At 47.6% G+C, this 25,306-nt stretch overlaps 1 protein-coding gene across 14 annotated transcripts in view; it reads right to left on the bottom strand.

The window, feature by feature from the left end:
• Positions 1 to 25,306, bottom strand: part of MEF2D (myocyte enhancer factor 2D) — a 171,231-nt gene that overhangs the window by 95,218 nt on the left and 50,707 nt on the right. For 10 of the 14 annotated variants that reach the window (XM_030542396.1, XM_030542395.1, XM_030542387.1 and 7 more), the window contains one exon: positions 22,434 to 22,503. The exons of 1 other annotated variant lie outside the window; for it this stretch is intronic. The gene's annotated coding sequence lies outside the window, so the exon portion shown is untranslated. Of the gene's footprint in view, positions 1 to 11,927; positions 12,188 to 12,384; positions 12,698 to 17,552; positions 17,605 to 22,433; positions 22,504 to 25,306 lie in introns of those variants that run through there. 3 more of the 14 variants (XM_030542390.1, XM_030542391.1, XM_030542392.1) reach the window with 3 other exon arrangements.

Below are 25,306 nucleotides of genomic sequence, written 5' to 3' on the forward strand. Positions count from 1 at the left end.
AGGAGGTTTAATGTGACAGATGAGAGGTTGGCTCATTAACACACACACACACACACACACACACACACACACACACACACACACACACACACACACACACACACACACACACACACGATTATAGGCTGGATTCTGGTCTCATCCACGCTGGGGTAAAGCAGGACACTGTCAGTGGAATTTCCCCAGTGATCTCAAGAGCAAAAGCAGGACTTCCTCACAGGCCAGATTTCCACTAGAAACTTTCACAGGTGTAGCAATGTTACAGGTAAAGCCAGGTGAAATTTTTCACATACAACTTTGGGGGGGGGGGAAGAGGAGAGAAGGTGAAAAAATGCAGATTTGATGATGCCTGAATGTTCTGTGAGTTTGTGTCAATTTGGCCAAATTGTTTCAGTCCAAAATATAAAAAAAAAACTAGAAAAACATCAAAATGTTTTGATTTTTCAGCCTGAAGTGACTTTTTGTTTCTGCAGTTACTTTAATTTCCTTTAAAAAATTACAAATGCTTTAAGTGAGTCAAAATCAAACCCAGGCATGTTGATTTCATCTGAATGAAATGCTTTGTTCAAGACAAAACATTTTTCAGCTTGTCCGTTCACCGAAAAGTTTGAAAAAATTCATTTGTAGTTTGACTCGACACAATTCTCCCCCCCCCCCCCCGCATTTGCAAGTGAATCCAAAAGTCCCTTATTCACACAGCTCTAGTTAGGGGTGTGATTTGTTTTGGCCACATTTCTATCCTGGCAAAAGCCCTGGTGTAGACGCAGTTATACTGACCTGCCAAGGGGCCTTGGGCCAATCATTTCCGCTCTGTGCTTCTCTTTCCTCTCCCAGCCTTTCTCTGGCCTGTCTAATTAGACTGTAACTTCTTAGGGACAGAGATCGTCTTATACTTTGTGTTTGTACAGCTCCTAACACAGCAGGACCCTGATCTCCATTGGGGCCTCTAGCCATTACTGGAAAATACATAATAAATAAAATAATAATAATATACCACCACGTAAGTGGCTCCAGATGGATCAGGAGTCAAACTGATCAGCTGCAGTCAAACAGGAGTTTACGTAGGGAAACGGTTTGCACGGAGCAAGCTGCCTAAAGTCTTGCAGAGATGCGATTGTGGAGACAACAGTAACCCAATCCTGGCCATGTCCTCCTTCCCCCCCCATCTCTAACCACTAGGCAACGCCTCTCCATCCCCTAGCACCTTTTAAGTCAGATTGGCGGGCACTGACCATTTACTATCTATGGCATCTGAAACTGAGACCTCATCAAAGTTAAAATTTGACATACCACAGAAGGATCTCGATAGCAATCTCAGACGTAGCCCTGCACACCTGCCCTGACCAGCCAGCTAAGCTGCCTAACCACCCTGACCACTCTTATCGCCTAGTTAGTTGTCTACAGACTCAAGCCTTGTCTGCACACAAAGTTGTGCCACTTTATCTGTGCCAATTACAGTCAAAGTTTCACAGCCCATGGATGCAGTTCAGTATCAAGGTGTCTTATAGTGATATAGCACATTCTCCCTTTTGTATGGCAGAGAAGGTGTGTCATAAGCCTGAATATTTCACACTGGGGTTGGGGAACCACCATGCATCTGTTTGTATCATTTGCTTCACTTAACCTGGATCTTAAGGAAGAGACTTCAAGGCAAAGGAAGGCAGCTCGAGCTGCGCGGTGAGCTTACAACACTCTGTCCGGGGACGTGACCGAAGCTCGGAGACCCAGGAAACACACCCCAGCAGCCAGGAGACTGGACGAAGTGCAGTTTGCTTTCATGTCTGGGCGAGGAAAAGTTGCGCTAGCTGCACTGCTGTTTTAGCGCCTCCTGCTCGCTGATCCTGAGAACATCACTGGCACTGGCACTGGCTGCTCATCTGTCCCCCCCGCCCTAGCTGGAAACAACACTTGACAGAAAAACAGACAAAAAGCAATGGAAGCCTAAAGACAATAGGCAGGTAGGTCCACGGCTCAGATCCAGGTGACAGAACCTGAGCACAACACATACTTCACAATCCTATCCACCTACCTATGCTACTTCTCTGCCCCTCATCACCACAGTATCTGAGAACCTCGCAATCTTTCATATGTTTATTCTTCACAACCTTCTGTGCAGCAGGTGGGACGAAGCCATAAGAACCTCTGTAGAACAGAAGGTGAAGAGAGACTAAGTGACTTACCCAGGGTCACACAAGAAGTCTGGGGTAGAGCAGGGATTTGAATCTAGGTCTCTCAAATCCTAAATCCTGGGCCATGGGAATCAGTGGAAGGACTTCAGTGAACCGACTGCATGAGAAAGGCAGCGAGTGGGACAGCAGTTTAGAAAGGGGACGAAGGAAATGACCCCAAGGACAGTATGGAAGGGCCTGAGAAGAATGAGATTCTTGCGCCCAAGTCAAATCTTGTGCACCGGAGTTTGGAACCAAGGGAAAACACCAAGTTAAGAAGCATTACAGGCTGCAAAGAGGAGAATATGTTCTGAAGGAAAGTTAGGGGCTATCCATAGTGAGCGTTGGGTTTTCCCCCAAGAATCATAGCAGTTGGTTGTCCTCTCCGATGCGTGGGTTTTACCCAAGGGAAACTCCACTGGACCTGATTCTCTGTTGCCCAGCACCTTGTTCAGTCATTCAGACCAGTGCAAAGTGGGTGGGAAATGCTACCGTTCTGATTTGGTACCGTTTTACATCCCATGTTGCACTGTTGTAATTGACCGCACAGGCTGCAGAGCAACAAGAATCAGGCCCCATTCAACGGAGACACTCCTGATTTACACTGCCATAAATGAGAGGAGAATCAGGTCCATTACCCCCAGCTCTTCCTTCTCAGAGAGATCTCTGGATGGACAGCACCCATGTCCACCAGATGTTAGCTATATCGCTTCCTGCTTTACTGCCAGGCACTCCGCTATTACAGTGATGAAGGCAGAAGAAGAATCTATATAGAACAGAATAGAATAAAATAGTTGTTTTATGTTTGTACAGGGCCTAGCACAATGGAGTCCTGGTCCACGAATGGTACTACCACAATCATGAATAATATTAATACTATAGGTCACAAGGCAGCAACTGATTATTATGGCTCAAGCCAATGGCACATTCGCAGTGATTGGAGCTGGCTGAAATTTTTGGTTTGAAACAAAAATTTTCAGTTAAATGTGGCCACTTTTTCAAATACAACAATTTTACAAAAACATTTTGATTTTCTTATTGTTTTCCATTTTCCAAATGTTTTTTCTCAAGAACGGGGGGATTTTTTTTAACTGTTTTCATTTTTATTTTCCCAGTTATCCACTTTTTTCTCATTTTCTGATCGCTGGGGTTCTTTCAGTTATCATTTTCAATTTCCTGTTACAATGTTCCAGTTATTATTTTCATTTTCCAATTTGATCCATTTTTGATTACCACTTCAGGTATATTTTCCCCTGGCCAAGGTGCTACTGATGTACAACTAATAGCTATGTGGTGTATCTATCATTGTATTCTATACTGTGATTCACCACCTCAGTATCTGACCATGTAGAACCAATAGGAATAGCAAAGTCTCTAGTAGATTTCATGGAGTCTCTGGCACTTCTCCATTTTCAGACTCAAAATTCTGCTTGGGGTTGGGGTTTTGGTTTGATTTTCTGAGGGGAGGCGCTTGGTAGGAGTTTAGAGGTAGAAAGGGCTGTCATTCTGGATCTCCTCTAAAAATCAGGCATCTTTAATATGTTTCAAGTTGGGCATCCAAAATCCTTAATAACTTTTGAAAATCTTTGCCAATAATATAACAATAATAAACATCACGGGGCTGTGGGTTTTACTTGCATTCCCCAAATGTTAATTGCATTCGTATGTGAAACACTGATCAAATCAATCCAGATCATATACACAAATGAAATACAGAAGCGTACATAGTTCCCTCCGTTCCCCCACCATAATGCACTGATCCTCTAATCAACTCAAACCCCTACACACACACACGGCCAGTTCAAAGCCTTGCTTTATGTACTGTGAGATTTTGTAGAACCAGTGGTGCTGGAAGTTAAAACACAGAGTTCCTTTAGGCACAAGAGTGAAGATTTCCAGCAGGTAGAGCTGTTGTAAATAAAGGGGATCAGGTTTCTGATGGATTTATTCATTATGTTTTGTACTGCAGTGGAACTGAGGGTGATCAACCAAGATCAAGGGATAGCAACTGTCTGTGTGTTGTGTGTTTGCACAGCACCGAGCACAACTGGGTACTGATCCGTGATGGGGGCTCACAGGCGCTACAATAATCTGAGTAATAAATTGTAGTGGTCTTCAATGTGCTAGGCGCGACAGCTACACAGACACAGAGAGAGGCAGCCCTTGCCCAGACAAGCTTCTTATAGTCTAAGCAGACAATTCGCCAGAGGCACAATTAGCCACCTAACCTCACCCAGAAGCAGCAATGAGAAGTGACCCTGACACACAAGCCAGTCTCCTAGCTGCTAGACCACACTGCCTCTCAGGTCTAGCATTCTGATACCAACGGCTGTTATTGTCAACCAAGAGGAGGCGAAAGGAGATGTAACATAGTGACCCAGTTAGAGTGGCAGTCACGTAGTTCCGAACCTGGCTTTGAACCTCTCGATTTTCAAGGGATCCAGATTTTTTTAAATTATTTATTTATCTGGTGGGGGTTCAGCCATGACATTTATACCTAGATTCTGAACTTTCCCTTCTGGGGGTGCGTGGATATCGGGGTTCCTGCCACGCTGCTCTCTGATAGTAGGCCTGATTTACCATTGCTTTGCATCTTGTGTAGCCATTGGCAGGGCAAAGCAGGCTGAATACAACCAAATCCGAATCAAGGAGTGGTTTGCACGCCTTCTGCACTGGTGCCATTGACCACAGAAGGGGCAGAGAAAACTGAGCCCAGGGGATGGGTCCCTTTTGCCTTCAGCTGCATGACTCATGGCTCCACCAGGGCATGTGACTGCATGATGACAAGCTACATTCGGTCGTGCCTATTACCGCATTCAAAGGAACGCAAGCGATTCACAGGCACATCCCCAGGCCAGCCTGGACAAAGGCCCTTCCCACCTGCCAGTAAGAGATACAGCTCCTTCCCCTAACTCATTAACAGCCCCCACTCACTTATGTCTATGAGCAAAAGGCTGACGAGGGAACCAGAGAAATGATCCTCATCTCTAAGGCCTCTTTACACCCAGCTTGGCAATGTAAAGGGGCCCATTGATACCCACATCAAAGTCAGATTGATACAAAGGAGGCTTGGTGCAAATGAGAATCAGACCCTGGCTCTTTAAGGAACTGAAATGCAAAGAGACAGCTGGTTATCAGCTGTTGCCACTCACTCATAGGAAACATATTCTACAGACACACACACACACAAAAAACCTGTCCCCCCTGCTCTGCATAACTGGCCCTGCTGCCTGTAAATTACATGGGTTGAGTTGGGACAAACTGGAAGTGAAAATTAAAATAAATAAGCTTGTCCCATGTCAAGGTACTGAAGAAAATTTCATCCAGACTCACCGCATAATGTTTCCTGTTTGCGAAGAAGGCTACCCCAGACCAGATCTGCTTTTATAAGGAAGATTTTTAATCCCATTCCTGTCCAGTCCTCTTAGAAGAAAGGAATTTTTCCCTCCAGATGCAGGCTGGCAAACTATTAATGCAAATCAGTGGCCTGCTAGCTGCCTCTGTCCTGCACTACATGAACATGTAGTGTGTTCTTGATGGTGACAGTGGGGCTAGACCCTTAATCTTACAGCTCCAAAAGAGCAGGTCTCTGCTGCCTAAGCAAAAGGAGAATCACCACTAAAGCCTAGCAGTATAAGGTATATGATACACAGCTGGGCTGTTTTGATTCCATCCAGTAGAGGGCAGCTCTCTCATGCTCTTGTGCTCTCTCTGATACATATGCCAGTTCACGATACTTCTTGCCAAAATCCAAGTTCTTCATCCACCCCAGTTGAAATGATACACTTCAAATCCCAAAAGCCAGCAAAGGCAATAGCCGTGTTATGAATATTAACATCTCCTATCACAGCATTTAAGGAGAGCCACGGATGGATGAAGCTATTCTCATGGCCTGAACTCAGTCAGTCATCCTGCCAGCTCCCACCAGCAAAGCAAGCCTATCAGAGGAACATTCGGCAGGGAGGCCTCTGTAGTTAGAGGAAACAGTGATTCACTAAGTGGCACTATTCCTTCTGAGTCACTGCTGAACCAACGCCAAAGGACATCTTACTGGAGTGGCCATGATTCCAGACAGACAGACAGTCAACATACCTTGGAGGGTAAATATACCCATTGCACAGACGGGAAAACAGAGGCACCTGAGACTTGGCCAAAGTCATGCAGTTGGTAATAGAACCCCTGCATAGACACACTTTCTATCAAAGCCAGAAACAGACTCACAGCAGGCTACATTCATTCCCAGAGCTGGTTCCCTAGGAGTCCTGACTCCCAGTTCCCTACCCTAACCACCAGACCTGATTATCTTCCAGAGCAGGAAATGGAACCCAGGACTGACTCAGCAAGGAAATCTGGCCTTCAGCCATCTCGCCGATAAACAGAGTTCCACAAGACTAAATGGCTTTACTTGAAACAGCATTACTTTATGTATCGTAAATTCAAATGAGACCTCCTTACACGGCTTCCAAACCAAAAATATCACTGCACATCCCTGGGGTGAAGAAACCAGCACTCTAGGATGGTGGAGTTCATGCTAGTTCACGGGCTGATGAACTGAGAAAAGACTGAGAGCGGCTCCATATGGAAGCATCACCTGCTGGCCATATGGGATGGCCATGGATTACGGCTGCATATGCTTACAAACTGGCCTGAAAGAGAAAATCAAGAGCTGAGCTTGCCCAAGCTGCCTCAGGTATGCAGATTGCAAAGCCTTTCGAGCAGGGACAGAGGGAAGCAAGAACCGTCTAGTGGTTAAGGTGTAAGCCTACAGCTCAGAAAACCTGCCTTCAGCTCTCTTCTCTGCTATGGGCTTCTTGCACAATCTTGGGAAATTTTCCGTGTCTCTGTCTGTTGAACAGAGATAATATTATGGCCCTACCTCAGGGAGATGTTATGAGGATAAATATCTTAAAGACTGTAAGGTGCTCAGAAGTTGTTTGTGGTCATTTACGGGTGATAGATAAAGGAGCAAATTTATGTCTGATGTGCTTGATCACTGGAGCTGCTCAGAAAACGTATGTACTGCAAAAAAAAATCTTTTAAAGAAACAATTTTCATTTAAAAATATTTTTCATAGACTTTTTGGGGGAGGAGGGGAAGCTCATTTAAAAAAAAAAGAAAGAAAAATGTATAATTTTCAAAACCCAGGCATATTTGGATAGAAATGAAAACTTGCTGTGAACATTTTCATTTGGGGGAGGGGGAGACTTTTTGTGTCGAAAAAAAACTTCCAGACAAAGAAATGTGCTCACCTTTATTTGTTTGCATAAAAGACAGCAAACGGGGACGTGAAAGGTCACTGTAAGTTTCTCAAAACTGAACAAACTGAGGCACAGAATGAAGATTCGTGTGTCCAAGGTCAATGATAGGAAGGGTTCTATTCCTTGCTCTGTCACTCTAAGTAAAAATGTATTAGCTCGTTTGTATGGATACAGTCATTTTAAAGATAAAAACAGAGAGAATCCTAGGCTGGATCAGGCCTGAGGTCCAACTTGCCCAGTATCCTGGGTGCTACAGGTACTGCAGAGGAAGGTGTGAGAACCCACTGGCAATAGATCTGGGTTCTCCTGGTCTCCTTTTGTTTTAAGCCTGAATACTGAAGTTTAGTATCTCCTCCAGAATGTAATTATGACAACTCTGGATATTCTTGATATCCATATCAATGTCCAGTCCCTTTTGAATCTTGTTACACTCTTGTCCTCAGTTACTTCTTGTGGCAAAGAGATCCACAGTCTAATTGTTTTTTGGATTGGGGGGGATGGGAAAAGTATTTGAACAAGACCTTGTTTTCCTTCTTAGGAGCTTTTGTCCTCTAGTTTTTCACGGAGATTTTTAGATCTTCATTATTATTATTTATATTTCAGCAGTGACTAGAGACTCCAGCCAAGATCACCATGCTTGATAGCCTCTACCCCAAAGAGCTAACAGTCTAAAAAGACAAGACAGGTGAAGAATTTTTCCAATGTCACTCACAGAGCCAGTACAGAAATCAGGAGTCCTGATTCCCAGTGCAATGTCCTGTCCACTGGAGATAGAAATGTTTGCAGTTCTGTGGAGTACGCATTGGTTTTCTTTATGTTGCCTTTCCACCATAGCCTCCACAGTAGCAGTAACAGTGAGATTATTAAGACATAACAAAACTTAGATCTAATCAACCGTAACCCTCAAGAGCTTTAGAAAGGGAAGCAAGCATCAATTACCCACCTAGTGAGATTCAGAGAGAAGAAGTGACATGCACAAGATCACAGAGCAAACAGAGGAGGACTAGCACCCTGGGCTCCCAATTGCCAGTCCAGTGTCCCACCCGCGGGGCCGTATTGCTTCCCGTAGAGCGTGAGGCTTAAAAGAGAGGTCGGTGAAGAGAGAGCCAGGATTTACCATGTTCTGTTCACACACGAGGCGCGCTGACCTTGTCTTCACTGATCCAAGCATACAGGACATCATGCTCAGAAGCCAGCTGACACACAGGTTATGGCATATGCACTTTTATACTATTATAACTGCCTCCACACTAGGCATGTCTGTAGCTTCTAAGCAGATACAGTTAAAGGGATATAAAAATTGGGAGTGGACCAGCAAACTGGTTTGGAATCTCCAATTTTTCAACCTATCCAGTTATTTTTTGGGTTTTGAAATTTTACATTACCCATTCCTCCGACTCCCCAAAACGAACCCTCCTCCACAGAAAACACCCCAAAAAATCCACACACAATTTTTCCCCTAGAGAGAGAAAAAGGAAAGAGACCCACATGAACAATGCCAGTCCTATCGCTTGATACCCAGCTTGGCAGGTGCTCAGATACTATGGTAATGGGGGAAGTGGAAAAAAATAGAAGAAGAGAGGACCCCTGCTCTTCTTTAACGCAACAAATTTGGGGAAATCTCCCCAATTTTGCACAGATGCAAAATTACGGCACAAGGTACTAGAAAACCAGGCCTATCATTAGAAGATTTTCACCCTGATTCTAGGTCCTTGCCTGATGATTTTTTCTTCTACTACATGTTATGCTCCTGCTTCATGAATAGGTCTAGGCAGCAGAGACCATCAGCCTTCAGCTTTCAGCCGGGATTTCCAAAACAGCCTGCTGGGAGACCCTCAGGTAGCCAGCAATCGTATCTGATCCAGTACAATTAGGCCAGAAGTTTTAAAAGAACTCAGCATACATGATCTCGCAAAATATGTGCATTCTACCCCTTCCCCCGACCCTGTGTTTGCGGTCTCTATTTGACTGTCAGCTCTGCAAGACAGGGACTGTCCACTATTCGGCGTTTGTACAGCACCTTGCACCTCGGTGCACCGTTGTTCTCCAAGTGGTTCAGGAGCTAAATTAGCAATAATCGTTACCCGAAAGAGCCACAATAGTGTGAACTAATTGTGTATATATATAAAAATTCTCACAGCAAAACGACTGACCAAGTATTATTTGTATTTTATCAGTTACAATTGGTTAATAACATAGTAAAAGTATCCTGATTGGTTAATAACTTAGACTCTTTAATAATTAAATCACTCAGTGTTTTAATATCACGTGCTGCAAATTGCTGCAGGAAGGACATTAAAGAGACACTCGTAGCTGCTGCACCTCAATCTGAGTATTGCTGGTCAAGTGGCTAGAACGGTTGACTGGGACTCATTGAGGAGACCTGAGTGTGATGCTTGGTTCTGACCTTGGGCCAATTACTTCCCCTCTCTATGCCTCAGTTTCCCCATCTACAAAAAGGGGGTGATTATGATGGCGACCTCCTTTGTAAAACTTGTTGAGGTCCACTCACAAAAACAGCTAGGTGGCATTAACAACAAGAATCCAAGGCCAGATTTTTCAGAAGACCTCAGCTCCCATCTTATCACCCACAGAAATAGCTCCATATCGGCACGTCGGCCGCTGAGCGCTTCTGAAATCTCCACCTTACTTAGGGGCCTATTGGGTGCTGATCTCTTTGGAAACTCTTACCCCCTCAGTGGTGGGTGCTGAGTTCAGGGAAACCTGGGTAATTCTGGAAGGAATCCAGCTCCGGACACATTCACCGTCCCACCCAAGGTGTAAATTTCCACTCTGCAATACAACAAACCTGAAGGAAACAAAACAACCCTGTGCAATTGCTTTTGCAGAAGGGTGTTAGAGAAAAAAAAAAAAAAAGACCTCAGAGGAACCACTATAAACAGCCTGGGTAAAACCTAGTAAATAAAGTGGGTTGCTCCCAACCCTGCTTCCTGTTTTCTTTCGCAGCATGTTCCGGGCTGCTGTCACAGCCCTGAAATTGACCATCTTACTATGTTTGAGAGCTGCCACGCTGAGATTGGACGCAGATATTCATCCCTACACTGTCCCATGGAGAGTGGGGGGAGTAGCTTATGTCTCCCCTATTCTGGGGCTTCCTGAGCCAGTTGATTTCCCGCACGGCCCTAATTTATTATCTGTACTGCAGGAGCACCTAAAGGCCCCCCTTTCACCCATCAAGGATCACGGACCCATGGTGCCGGGTGCTGTACGCACCAACAAAGAAAAGACAGTTCCTGCCCCTAACAGCCTACAGTATAACTTGCCTCCCACACTGCCATAACTCTATGGGTTTCATGGCAACCAGGAATTTATTATTATTAATTATTATTAATCAGTTGTATTACCACAGAGCATAGGAACCATGGATCAGAACCCCATGGCGCTAGGTGCTGTACAAACACATTTCAAAAAGACAGTCCCTGCCCCCAGAAGCTTACAATTTAAGAATCACACCAGCTAGGTCTCCCATTCCCTGCTTACCCCAGAACAGACTCCTGCAGGGGCTATCGGATCTAGCTTGGCAAGAGCCATTCCCCAGGGTGAGCCTCCTAGCAGAGCCAACACAAAGGTGCTGTGAGGGTGTCCGCTGAATCTGGTCTTTCTAAACACCCTTGGTCCCTGAGAGATGGGAGCTATTTGACTTCTTAAAGCAGCGGCGTTCCTCTTTCTGGAAGAAAAGGAGTTCCCTCCCACCCACGATGCAAACTTCTGTGGATGTCAGGATGCCTGTTTTTAGTTAGGGATAAGGACAACATTCCCATGCCCTCAACGTTCTTATCCGCATGGCTGGGCTTTTTTTTTGTTTTTAGGCAGCATGGCCAAGTGGCTAGTACACTGGACAAAGATTCTCAGGACTGAGTTCTTTTCCTGGCTCTGCCACTGGCCCACTTGGGCAAGACCCTTCCCCGCTCGGCACCTCGGTTTCCCCATTCCACCTTTTTGTCTGTCTGGTCTATTTAGACCGCAAGTTCTTCAAGGACAATCTCTTGCTATGTGCCTGTGCAGCACCTTGCACAACAGGGCCCCGATCGCCGGTGGGGCATCAGGGTGCTACCATAATACACATAATAACCAGCTCCTGACTTTGCTCAGGAAGTGACTCAAGAAGAAACACGCACACCGAAGGTCTATTTCATGGTTACTACTAATATTAATAACAAACCCTCCAGTTAAAGCAACAATGCAACAAACCCAGAGAGTGACAATAGATAGATAAAAAGGCTGAACACAGCATGGTCTCTCAGCACAGGGCAGTCTCTCTGAAAGCTGATCTGGTGGGGGGGTGTCGGCTGCTGAGTTGTCTCCTAAACCCCATGGGCCACTGGAGCGTCATTCAAGCTTAAAACCAAAAACCAAAAAAAAAAAAAAAACCCCTAACCCAGCTGGGCTGGTCAAGCTAAAGCAACGCCTAGGTTTGTTTTTTTTAAAAAAGAAGCTGCTAATTTTAAACTCCCCAGTGGAAAGAGTGAGAGGTACTTACAGGAGACAGGATGGCTGCGTCCTTTTCCACGTATGCTCAGCCCTGGGCGTCTGAAAGGAAGCTCTGAGGACAAGGGAGCCAGTCCCAACCCTGCAGGAAAGCCGTCTTGTGTCCTGTGTTCCTCCCCCCCACCCCTTGCCAGCGCCTCAACAACTGTCCCCAATCTGTCACTGACAGCACCATAGAGGGAATGAGCCAACCCCTCTCCCTTTCCCCAAACACTGTCCTAGAGTGACAGAAAGAACTCGGCCTGTCTAAAGGGCAGAGACAGATGTAAAACTAGAGGGAGGTGGTAAAGCGCGGGGCGAGGGGGAAGGGAGAAGCCAAAGCAGCCTGCCTGGAAACAGCTGTTGAAAGCAGTCGCTTGGTTCGCTTCCTTTGCAGCCAAAGGAGCAGTGACCACAGTGTGTGGGGGGGCCTGCTTAGCTGATCAGACAGCAACGCAGTCTAGCATTACCTGGACCGAAAATCCTTCCGACGTCCACACCCACACACGCATGGCCCCTGCACTTCCATGCACCATAATCCGTCCTGTCTCTATCGCCCCACTCGCTCCTGCAATCTCGTGATGGAAAGGGAACTGGTAAATAAACCCCCAGGGCCGGATTCTTCCACTGCGCTGCATGGTGGGTGGACGTTTCGCCGGGGCCCTGGAAAAGACTACTCAGTGGGAGCGTTGGGCACTGGGATAAATGGTGGTGAGAGATCCAGACGCAGGGGGCTTGGTCAGAGCCAGAGGTGCCTGCACACTTGGGATTTTTCAAACTAGCCTGGAACAAATACGCAAACACAGGGAGACTCGCTGAGGGTGTGTGCACACACACAAAAGTTGTACAGCTTTAACTACACCAGTGTCATTACAGTGATTCAACGCCCTAGCATGGACGCAGTTGTAGCAGTATAAAGGTGCCTTATCCCAGTATCACTTATTCTCCTTCCCGTCCAGGAACAGTTATACCAATATACGCACTTTTGTACTGATAAAATTGCATCCAGCCTCGGATACAGGTATGGTTAAAGCAGGAACGCATGCCCAGACTGTGCCGCTCCTTAGCATGTGCCGCCCCAGCACGTGCTTCCTGCGCTGGTGCCCGGAGCCGGCCCTGGTTCGGGGGGTGGGAGGACTGGGAGTCAGGACTCCTGGATTCTAGCCCTAGCTGCGGGAAAGCAGTACGGCGCACTGCAGGGGTCGGCAACCTTTCAGAAGTGCTGTGCCGAGTCTTCATTTATTCACTCTGATTTAAGGTTTCATGTGCCGGTCATACATGTTAACGTTTTTTGAAGGTCTCTTTCTAGAAGCTGTAATATATAACTAAACTGTTGTTGTATGTAAAGTAAATCAGGTTTTTAAAAGCTTCATTTAAAACTAAATTAAAATGCAGAACCCCCCGGACCAGTGGCCAGGACCCGGCAGCGTGAGTGCCACAGAAAATCAGCTCACATGCCATAGGTTGCCTACCCCTGGTCTACTGGTTGAAGCAGGTGAGACTGGCTAATCTGGATTGCTGGGTTCTGTCCTAGGTGTACCACTGATTTGCCGTGTAATCTCTGGTAACTCACTTTGCTTGTCTCATGTGAATCAGTTTCCCCATCTATGAAATGGGGATTTCTAGGATTTACCAATTAGGAATCTTTCTGAACAGCAAAGACAGCACCGCCCCTTACACCAAAGAGCAAAGCGCTGCCCATCTCACCAGGGCTTTGAGGGGCTAAGGCTTTTTTTCCTGGAAAGACTGGGAAAATGTAATTAAAGATTGAGATTTTCTTCTCTGAAAATTTCCATTTTTGACAAAAAGCCATTTCCCATTGAAAGGGCAGTTACCATATGTCCAATGAAAAGAACCCAAGATTGATCTATTTTTTTTTTTTAATTTCATGATTTTTTGAGTCAGTCTCATGACGTTTTGGGTTCGACCCATGGTTTTTGAACACCTGGGAGCTGGCAATGCAGTATAACTATTTGCTCTGCAGTAGCATCTAATGGTCCCACCAGCTACCCGCTCCTCATTGTGCTGGGTGCTGGACCTACATATAAGAGGCAGCCCCTGCTCCAAAATGTTTATGGGAAACTGAGGCACAGAGCATGTAAATAACTTGCCCAAGGTCACACAGGGAGTCTGTTGCAGAGCAGAGAATTGAATCCAGGGTGCCTTAGTACTAGGACAGAACCTTAAACACCAGGTCCTTATTTTCAATGCTACGTCCTGGAGGTCACCTTTTCAACCCTGGGACCCAACATTCCAGCTACTGCATAAGTTAAACCGAACCACGAATTCATTCAAACTAGAGATGGAGTCAGGTCCGGACCCTAACTATCACCGAGTTTGGATGTTGGATACGGTTTGAGTATGATCTATATCCTCATCAAGCCAGATTTTTAGGGGTGATGACCAACCACTGTTCTCATTGACTCAGCGCTTTTGAAAATCAGGCTCATGGCGTACAGTATAAAAGGGAGGTTCATTTAGTGAGCCTTGTTTCCGGACTGGCATGGGCCAAAAGCCTAGGCCCTGCAGATGGAGTGCATGGTATTACCAGGCACGTAATTTACCGAGTACAATTGCAGTGAGACGGTGCTGCAGGCGCTGGGAGGCGCAAGCATCAATTCCAGGAAGGTCACTGTCCTGGAGAGCCTTTCTGCACCAGAAGTGGTTGGGCACAAAATGCAGGAGAGGTTTTCTTGGTGTACCTCAAATTACATTGGACACAGGAACCCAAAGTGCCTATTGATCACGGACAACAGCGCTGTGTGTTCCAGGACGCGAGAACGGGGCCATGTGGGTTTTAAATCACCCCAGTATTGGTTGTCATATACTTCTGAGGCAGGGTCAATAACGCGCTTATATAATCGCTCAGCTCCTACCACGAGGCCGGCTTGGGGAAAGGAAGGGGATGAGTTTCAAAGCAGCACTTTTCAAAAGTCCTCCTCCAGCCTCAAACCTGATGCACCAACCCACTGAGTGAGCAATTCTGCAGCCTCAGTGCAACTGCTAAAAGCCCTGGCCTGATCAAAAATATAGAGCATATCAGCCACCGGTCCTGGGGCCTTCAGCCCTACAATTAAAACCTATGTCTGGGCACTCGGCAACAACCCCAGTGTCCTCCAAACAGCACCACTTTGTAGGCCAGGCCTGATCGACACTGGAAGCGTGATACCGATATAGCTAGGTTGGTTAGGTGGATGATTTTATATCAATATAACTTTAGCCAGTATAAGATGCAGTTACACCAGTCTAACTGGATCTCATACCTATACATTCAGCTGTTCCTGAACCAGCATAAGCTACACCCAAATAAGCTCTTTTATACCAACGTACTGCGTCCACACTAGGAGGGGTTCATCGGTTTAGTTTCACCAGTATGCTTAAATTTACAAAACTTTCTAGTGTGGACAAGGAATGTGCAGATCAGGTTCCACTACAAAAAGTGAAAGTTTGATCAGGCAGGTAAGGAATAGGATGGGGAAGATGGGTTCAGTTCCTAGCTCTGTTACAAAGTCCCTGTGTGAACCCAACAGGAGCTAGGCACCTACATTCTTTTGTGAATCAAGGGGTGTGTCTACACTACAGTGACACTGCTTTGGGGCTGCCACTGTAGCGTGGACGCTTCCTGCATCAACAGACGGGGTTTGTTCATGTATGTCGTTAATCCACCTCGTCGAGAAGCAATAATAGCCAGGTCATCGGAAGAATTCTTCCGTCAGTGCCCCCTGGGGTGAGGTCAAGCTAACTATGTCACACAGGGTGCAAACTTTTTCACAGCCCTGAACAATGCAGTTAGGTCAACCTAAGTTTTAGAGGTAGACCAGGCCTGGGCATTAGGGCCTGATTCTATTTTCTACATCCTGGACTGATCTACACTGAAAATGAGGTTGACACATCTATGTTGCTCAGGGGTGTGAAAAATCCACACCCCAAGTGCCATAGTTAAGCCCGACCTACTCCTGGGGTAGAAGGGACTAGGTTGATGGAAGGATTCCCCATCACTCAGGGAGGCGGATTACCTATTGCAATAGAAAAACTCTTCCTGTTGAGGTAGGAAGCATCTACACTAAGGCGGCAGAGTGGCAGCACTGAAGTGGTAGCACCCTTAGTGTAGACGTGATCTTAGATCATAAGCTCTTGAGGGTAGGAACAGTCTCTCTTTATGTGTCTGTGCAGCATTTGGTCCTGATCTCGGCTGAGGCCTTTATGCACTTCTGTAACACACAATAATAACAATTAACATATTACGATCCAGCAGATCTTCCATCTCGTGAGATACTACGGGATCTTATACTGATTTTACACTGGCATATCTCCGTGAATTATACTGGTGTCATTTAGAGCAGAATTAGGCCCTTCATCTTGACCTTGCAAGGGAACGGACAATGACCTCACTCAGTCTTTTCCATATACAGCCACTATGATCTCAAGTATATTATCTGCCCCCGATCTGATACTAAAAAGCCGTCTCAATCCTCTTCTCAACATCCAGCAAAACCTGCTTGCTCAGCAGAGAAAATAACACCTCCCTCCCGCCCCACCGCCCACTTCGAGAGCTGGTATGAGATTATTTTTAAAATCTCTCCTTGTATTGATTTTAATATCAGATACAGAATATACATTACATGAAACCATAGAACCCTCATAAAACGGTTACCCGGCCTTGTCTCTACCCACAACCTCATTACAGACAATGGAGATGCAAACATTTACTGTAACAGCAATAAACAGGAATACGAGTTCTAGAAAAAAAATACCCTCTTTTAAATTGTTCCGATGTCCCGTTCCCCCTCCCCCCCCCCCGTTAATGCCATCAGCAGTCCTCATTTCCGGGGAAGGAAGGAGATAGGGCCAGGATAAGAGTCTTTTCACACTTACACAGTATTTCAGATTCATGATGGATGAGACCAAGTATACAATCTGCTTTCACAGGAAGGGAACGTTGTCTAGTGGTTAGAGCAAAGGACAGGGAGTCGGGTCTCCTGGCATTGGAGAGGAGTGGAGTCCAGTGGTTGGAGCAGAAAAAAACCTGGGTTCTGTACCCAGGTCTTCCACTTAATCTCAGTGTGGTTGTGGGAAACTCCCATCATGATATTTGTGCCTCAGTTTCTCCAGTGAGAGATCTTCACATAAAGGCCAAGAATTATTTGATAGAGAAAGAGATGCTCTGAGATTTCTCTCTTCCGTCCAATAGCTTCATGGCCACGTCTTTACACAGACATCTGGGGCATGATTCTTATTTACGAAGGGCATTGAAGTGAGTGTCAATCTGTTACACTCATAACTACTTTAAGACCCTTTTATTTTACCATGGTGGCATAAAAGGCCTTAGTGGAAACGAGGATTCAGATCTTCGTCCTAAGAGGCACATGATACTCCGCTGATGTCATTCTGTCTAGCTCTACTGTCTTCAGAGGAGCTGCCGCTGATTTACACCAGCTCAGGATCTGGCCCTGTAGTTATCTAATCAGCACTGCTCCCGGACCCCTGCAAGCTGGCACAGCAGAAGACCAGGTTTTCTGCCCACGCCTGAGTTCTTGCATTAACAAGCCCAGCCATTATGGCCAAATCTCATCTTGTTCTTTGTTTATTGCAATGTCTTCTGACATGGGAAATTTACAACCTTGTTGACAGGACTTACCCCATTCGGGATGCGGCTGGAGGAATACAGGCTTGGAGTCATCCACTCAGTGCTTTTTGTGGGACTCTTTGGCTAGCTACAGAACTTTCAAATGAGTGTTCTTCCTAGGGTGACCAGATAGCAAATGTGAAAAATCGGGACGGGGTGGGGGGGGCGGGTAACAGAAGCCTATATAAGAAAAAGACCCCAAAATCAGGACTGTCCCTATAAAATCGGGACATCTGGTCACCCTAATCCTTCTCGATACCCACACACATCCGAGAGCCTTGTTGTTAGAAGATGTAAGGATCTGATTCTACGTTCTTCTTCAAGTTGTGTATCTGCTTAAACCAGCGCACAGTGGATGTAAAACACAACCAAACCACAAAGGGGTATGTCTACACTACAGTGGCACTTTGCATTAGTGCAGACACTTTGCAACAGCGTCAGTGACACTGGCTTGATTCCAAATTACACTCAGGTGTGCTCTACACACAGGGTTTGTACTAGGATTACTATCTCAGTTACGGCTGTGAATTTCTACCAAAATACAGTACAACCCCTACTATGGCTGCAGTTCTGTCAATATAAAGGTATTTTATGCCAGTATCGCTTATTCTCCTTCCTTTATGAGAATAGCAATACCAGTACAAGTGCTTTTGTACCAGTAGAACTGCTCCCACAGGAGAGGGTTATATCCCTTTATCTATACCAGGACAGTTAAAATGGTACAACTTTCCACAGAACCATAGAAACGTAGGGCTGGAAGGGAACTCAAGATGTTCTCTAAACCAGTGTTTCTTAGGCCATGTCTACATCTAAAATTTTGCAGCGCTGGTTGTTACAGCTGTATTAGTACAGCTGTATAGGGCCAGCGCTGCAGAGTGGCCACACTTACAGCAACCAGCGCTGCAAGTGGTGTTAGATGTGGCCACACTGCAGCGCTGTTGGGCGGCTTCAAGGGGGGTTCCGGGACGAGAGAGCAAACCGGGAAAGGAGACCAGCTTTGCCGCGGTTTGCTCTCTCGGTCCCGGAGCCAGCCAGCAAACCCCAGGGAAGGAGACCTGCCTGCTCGGGGTTCCGGGACCGAGAGAGCAAACCGGGAACGCCGCGGTTTGCTCTCTCGGTCCCGGAGCCAGCCAGCAAACCCCAGGGAAGGAGACCTGCCTGCTGGGGTTCCGGGACCGAGAGAGCAAACCGGGAACGCCGCGGTTTGCTCTCTCGGTCCCGGAGCCAGCCAGCAAACCCCAGGGAAGGAGACCTGCTTGCTCGGGGTTCCGGGACCGAGAGAGCAAACCGGGAACGCCGCGGTTTGCTCTCTCGGTCCCGGAGCCAGCCAGCAAACCCCAGGGAAGGAGACCTGCTTGCTCGGGGTTCCGGGACCGAGAGAGCAAACCAGGAACGCCGCGGTTTGCTCTCTCGGTCCCGGAGCCAGCCAGCAAACCCCAGGGAAGGAGACCTGCTTGCTCGGGGTTCCGGGACCGAGAGAGCAAACCGCGGCGAAGCTGGTTTCCTTTCCCGGTTTGCTCTCTCGGTCCCGGAACCCCGAGCAAGCAGGTCTCCTTCCCTGCGGTTTGCTGGCTGGCTCCGGGACCGAGAGAGCAAACCGCGGCGTTCCCGGTTTGCTCTCTCGGTCCCGGAACCCCGAGCAAGCAGGTCTCCTTCCCTGCGGTTTGCTGGCTGGCTCCGGGACCGAGAGAGCAAACCGCGGCGTTCCCGGTTTGCTCTCTCGGTCCCGGAACCCCGAGCAAGCAGGTCTCCTTCCCTGCGGTTTGCTGGGTGGCTCCGGGACCGAGAGAGCAAACCGGGAAAGGAAACCAGCTTGATTACCAGAGGCTTCCTCCTTCCACGGAGGTCAAGAAAAGCGCTGGTAACTGTCTACATTGGATTACCAGCGCTGGATCACCAGCGCTGGATCCTCTACACCCGAGACAAAACGGGAGTACGGCCAGCGCTGCAAACAGGGAGTTGCAGCGCTGGTGATGCCCTGCAGATGTGGACACTCTCAAAGTTGCAGCGCTGTAACTCCCTCACCAGCGCTGCAACTTTCTGATGTAGACAAGCCCTTAGTCTTTTACCAGGGACCGGCTTACTGCCATCCTAAACTGCGCAGGGAGATCTCAGAGACTGGTGCCGGTCCACGGACCAGTTGTTGAGAAACGCTGATCTAGACCATCCCCTTGCACCAAGGCAGGATTAAATATAACTAGACCATCCCTGACGCTTGTTTAACCTGTTCTTAAAAACCTCCAGTGATGAGAATTCTGCAGCCTCTCCCTTGGTAACCTGTTCCCCTGCTCCAGCTGAGACCTCCCCAGTGCCGAGTAGAGAGGAGCATTACAGCCAGCGTTTTCCATATGACGCTCCTGTGAATACATCCCCGAATGCCTTTTTTCACACTGTTGACTCACATTCAGTTTCTGATCCATGATAACTCCCAGATCCTTTCCAGCAGTACCGCCACCAAGCCAGTTACTCCCCACTGTGTATCATGCATCTGATTTCCCCCTCCCACATGTACCACTTTCACTTCTCTTTACTGAATTCCACCCAACTGAATTCAGATCAATTCTCCAGTTTATCACAATCATTTTGAGTTCTCAGCCTGTACTCCAAAGTGCTTGCAACCTCCCGGCTTGCTGCCATCCGTAAATTGTGTCAGCGTACTCTCCACTCTGTCCTCTGCTCGTTAATGCAAATATTGAGTAGTACCGGACCCAGGATGCATCCCACTTGAAATGTCCTCTCAGGCTGACCGTGTGTAACGGGTGTATAAAGAAGCCCTGAGGCCGCTTTACACCTCCCTGGCAGCATTCAGGGGCCTTAAAAGCATTGTAACCTAGTATATAGAGCACCTGGGCTCTGTTCCTGGTTCTGTCACAGGTCTGCTGGGTGACCTTGGACATGACACTTCAGCGCTCTCTGCCTCAGTTTCCCCATGTGAAACAGGGATAATGATGCTGACCTCCTTTGTAAAGCATTTTGAGAGCTACAGACGAAAAGCAGTTCAGTATAAGAGCTATGGATTAAAATTGTTATTAAAATAGGAAGAAATTACAGTTGCATGTATGTTAAAGGGCCCTTTGCACTGCCAGACTAAAGTAACTGGGACTCTGACCTGTCATGTGGATTCATGGCTAGATTTTCATTTACACTAAGGCCCCTTTATGCTGCCAGAGTGGTGCAAAGGGGCCTTAAAGTGGAAGCAACTATAATTTAAGGTCACTTTAAGGCCCCTTTAAATTGCTTGTGAATGCACTGATGACAGAAGGCCTCTGTTCTCTCTGTCTCTCTCTCTCTCTCTCTCACACACACACACACACACCCACACACACAAAACAGGTATAGCATGGCCACTGGCCAGGTGCAATTCCCATGCAGACGGCCCCCTGCCAATATGCCACACTTCTGACTACGGTGGGAACCTCCCTTTCAGGCATAAGGGGAATTCAGAGCCTGCTCCGCTCCTGCCCTGCACCTTGTGCAGTCATCTGCACCAGTGCAAAGTGGCTGTACGGTTCTGGCCCGGTGGCACTTCACTCCCATGTTGTACTAGTGTAACTGACTGCGCAAGGGCTAATAAGTGCCAGCAGGTGGCAAGCAGGACTGCTGCCAGCTGGGGCCTGGGCTGAGCCCTAGCTAACTAGTTTCACACAAAGAGCATGCAGCACCCCTCAAATAGCAATGGATTCACTCACTACACACCTGGGCTGGATTCAAACCAATGCCTTAGAGGCTCTGGATCCCATTAGCCACTTAAAAGGATAGGTGCATTTCCCCAAAAGCTAAGGGGTGGTACCCGTTCTCTCATTTGACCCTAGGACAGTCCCTTAGTTGCTCCCCAGCCCCGGTCTGATTCGTTTCAGCTATAGAGTCCTCACTCATTCCGCCCCAGCATGCAAGTCCTCTCTATGACCTGAATCCTCAGCCTGCGTTCAAGGCAGATCAGGCAGTTACTGTACCACCTATTGCCTGCAACTGGTAACAAACGCAGATTTGGCCACAATCCCCGTGCAGGGCTCACCAGAGGAGGCTGGCGAAGCCGCCTAGAGGGTGGGCAGCCTCAGGCTGTGAAATGGCTGCACGTCAAACTGTTACTACCCCCTCCAGTTTGACCACAGGAAATGTGATCTCAGCTCAGCCTCTCCTTCCAAATAGGGAGGGGAAATTTCTGCCTTCTCGCTCGATCTCAGCAAACAGCAGCCCAGACGGAAGACACTGCCATAATTGGAAGGGTGGAGCACAGAGGATGCACACTCCCTAAACCTAGCCGTTCTCCAGGTTTTCCACACAGCACAGACAGGAGAGAGATTCTGTCCTGAAACCACTTCATCCTCTACCCTGTGTCCCACCCTCCAATTCCCACCAATGCTGGGGTCCCAGAATCTTTTGCCCCGTGGACCAACCGGCCAGGGCTCTGCGTGGAAATGGAGGCTTACAAACTACAAGCCAGAGAACCACGATCTTGTCCCATTAAGAAGGAAGATGCCCTGGGAGATATTGGAGCAGATTTTCAACTGAATTTCAATGGAGTCACTCTGGTTTGCACCCGCTGGAGATCTGGCCCATTGACATCAGTGGCGCAATGTCCATTTACAGAACACCACACTGGACAGGCAGAAAACCAGCTATTTTTCCCCCACTGCTTTCTGCCTTGAAACAAAACCCTAGTTAATAATGAGGGGTCAGATCCTCAGCTGGTGTAAACTGGCAACATGCCCCTTCTTTCAGGAGCTGCACTAATCTGCACCAGATAGGGATCTGGCCCACTGATCCCAATGGAGCTGCCCCAGTTGACCCCTCCCGCCCATTGGGGATCTGTTCCCAAAAGTCTTCTCTTTGTCAAAAAAAACAATGAACAAAAAACAATAGTGGGTGTTAAACAGGGATTTTCCCTCCTACCTGTTAGTCAGATGGTTGCATCTTCAGCTCACTCCAGACAGCAATTTGTAGCCATTGCCTGTCAATCAAACTGAAAAAGGAAAATGCCCATCAGTTCCAAGGGGATAAAGTGACGAATGCAGGTAAAGTGCATATTCTGTCCTGATCTGGATATAAGGTGATACCGGGAATGAGGGTTCCTCTCCTGTCAGGGCATCCCTCGTCCCTGAAGGGCTGGGATCTCAAGGTTCATACTCCAGAGATTTGTTCTGACCTGGCTGACAAATAATTACAAGAATCCTGACAGAAAGGCAGCTAAGATCCTGATCCTGCAAGGTACTAAGGGCTCTCTACTCCTTGGAGCTGAGGGACACAAGACCTTTCAGGTAAAAGAAAGAAAGAAAGAAAGAAACCCTGTGAAACTATGATCTTAAAGCTTTAAGAAATGGAAAACCAGCTGTCCATCCTGCCAGCTGTTCAGGAATAGCTGGTGGACTGAAAGACACAGCTGAATAGCCCACAGTGCCCCAGGTTGAATTCAGGTGTTACAAAGCCTGAGCAGTCAAAGATTGCATAACCCACTGCAGCTAACGCTTCAGGTCTGTGCAGTTTGTACATTCTGCTCTCAGCCAGACTAGTGTAAATCTGGAGTTCTCTTGGAAGTCATGGTGCACAATGGGAAATGCCACATGGCTGGGGGAGACCAGCCCATACTGCAGAATGGCGACATGAGACAGTTGAACAACTAATACCACAAGGAACTGCCCCAACATAGCCAAACTGAAAGATTTTAGGGTTTGGGCTTCAATTAAGATTTGTCATGGAAAACTGACACTTTTGCTGAAACACTTAATTGAATCAAAAACTCAGTGTCCCGTCAAAACACAGTTCAGATGGAACATTGTCAATCAGCCCTACCAAACACAGAGCACAGCCGCTGCACGTCACTCTGGGCTCTGCCTCACCCCAAGTACTCCAGAGGTGGAAGCCCACCAGAGGCGACCCTGGGCTGATTTGCAAAGACGCTGAGCACCAGCAGCTCCTCCCACGGACTTCAACTCGGGCTGCATCTGCTCAGCAGCTCTGGAAATCAGGCCCTGGTTTTGGAGGCCGTGCATCCCACTGGGGACCCAACGATGTCACCAAACTCATTTCACTTGTGACTCGAAACAGACAGAAACCCAGGTATGATTCTTCCTCCCGCCTCTCGGAGAAGTAGATTAAGTACATCAAACGGAAAAGCCCCTTCCATAGATGTAGGAAGCGGCTTCACTACGGCGCTACAGCTGTGTCGCTGTAGGGGCTGTAGTGCAGACATAATAGAGGCCCCACGGTGGGTCGCTGTAGCGTAGACAGTTGCTATAGTGAACGAAGGTGTTTTTTCCATCGCCGTAGTGAATCCACCCCAGGGAGAGGCAGGAGCTAGGTCGGTGGAAGAATTCTTCCATTGGCCAAGCGTTTGTTTTCACTGGGGTTCAGGTCGGCTTAACTACATCTCTTGGGAGCAGGGGTGAATTTTTTACACCCCCGAGCAAGGTAGCAAGGCCGACCTACGTTTTCAGTGTAGTGATCGGTCCAAGGTCACGCAGGGAGTCTGTGGCAGAGCTGGGAACGGAGCCCACGTTTTCGGAGTCTGAGGCCTCTGCTTTAACCACAAAGCCAGCCTTCCTCTCGCTGAGCCGCCTACCCCTCACCAGCTCATTTCCTGACGTTACAAAATTCAGCCCGAGCACAGATGGGCCAGAGAACCGCACAGCATAGAACTTCATCCAAGTCCTCCTACCCTCAACGCAGCTCAGGTCTCGTGGAAGCCAGCGGAGGGTTCAGTTCATGGCCCCCATCTCGAACTCAAGGCCTTCGCTCTAACAAATATCTTCTCACCAAACGGCCTGGCACAGGAAGATGCTGTACGTAATTCCTCAAAACAGCTGAAGCACAGACTGCTTTCGAGCTGTTAGAATGCATCAAACCTTGAAACGTGAAAAATCGACAGAGAAGGGGTGGAAGGAGATTCCAACCCTGTTCCTCAGCTGGATCTGGGGTAGCAACAGATATGATGCATAATTAACCTCAAATAGCTTCCCGGCACTTTATGGGCTACATTTTGTGTTAAGTTCAAGTCTGCTTCGACTCTGGCCCTTTGCTTCCCTTAATAGAGAGGAGCAGTCCAAAGAAATTCAGGCTCTAGATCCGATCAATTACTCTGTCGCAAGGGGGGATTCAAAGGGAGGAAGTCTGGGTCTTATGGTTAAGGCACTGGGCTGGAACTCAGGTGAGAGGGATTTAATTCCTGGCTCTCTCATAAGCTCCCTGTATGACTCCGGGCAATCCACTTGCTCTCCCTTTTGCCTATTTAGACTGGAAGCTCTTTGGGACGGGGCCGTCTTTCACTATGGATTTGTGCAGCACCTAGCATGATGGGCCCTGATCTCAGTTGGGGCCTCCTGGTGCTACTGTATTGGCATGTGCCACTCCCAGTGATCTCTGCGGAAGCCACAGCTGCTCTGAAAATGAGTCCTCTTGAACATAAAGGGGCATTCAAGGTTGGTCTGAGTGCCTCATGAACTGTGCAGAGAGCAATTTCCCAACACCCTGCAGTGGGACGGGATGGGGGCTGCCGTGTGGGTGGAGGATGTGTGAATATGTGGTTTAGGTCACTGTGCAGGGTTTGCTCTACAATGCTGAGCCTTAACTGCGTCCTCTCCCCACACCTCCACCCTCCTTCCCTGCCTCTGTTCTCAGCGCTGGCCTCTAAGCACATCCACAGGGTTCTAAAAGGCAGATGAACATGCATCTTGCCTGCAGCAAACACATCCCTGCACGGCAATCCTTTCAGATCGCCCGCTAATCAGGGTCATTCCAGGCCAGCAGCCCCCTTATCTCAGTGGAGTTGG

Source organism: Gopherus evgoodei, chromosome 24 (genome assembly GCF_007399415.2).
Source record: "Gopherus evgoodei ecotype Sinaloan lineage chromosome 24, rGopEvg1_v1.p, whole genome shotgun sequence".
Taxonomy (NCBI): Eukaryota; Metazoa; Chordata; order Testudines; family Testudinidae; genus Gopherus; species Gopherus evgoodei.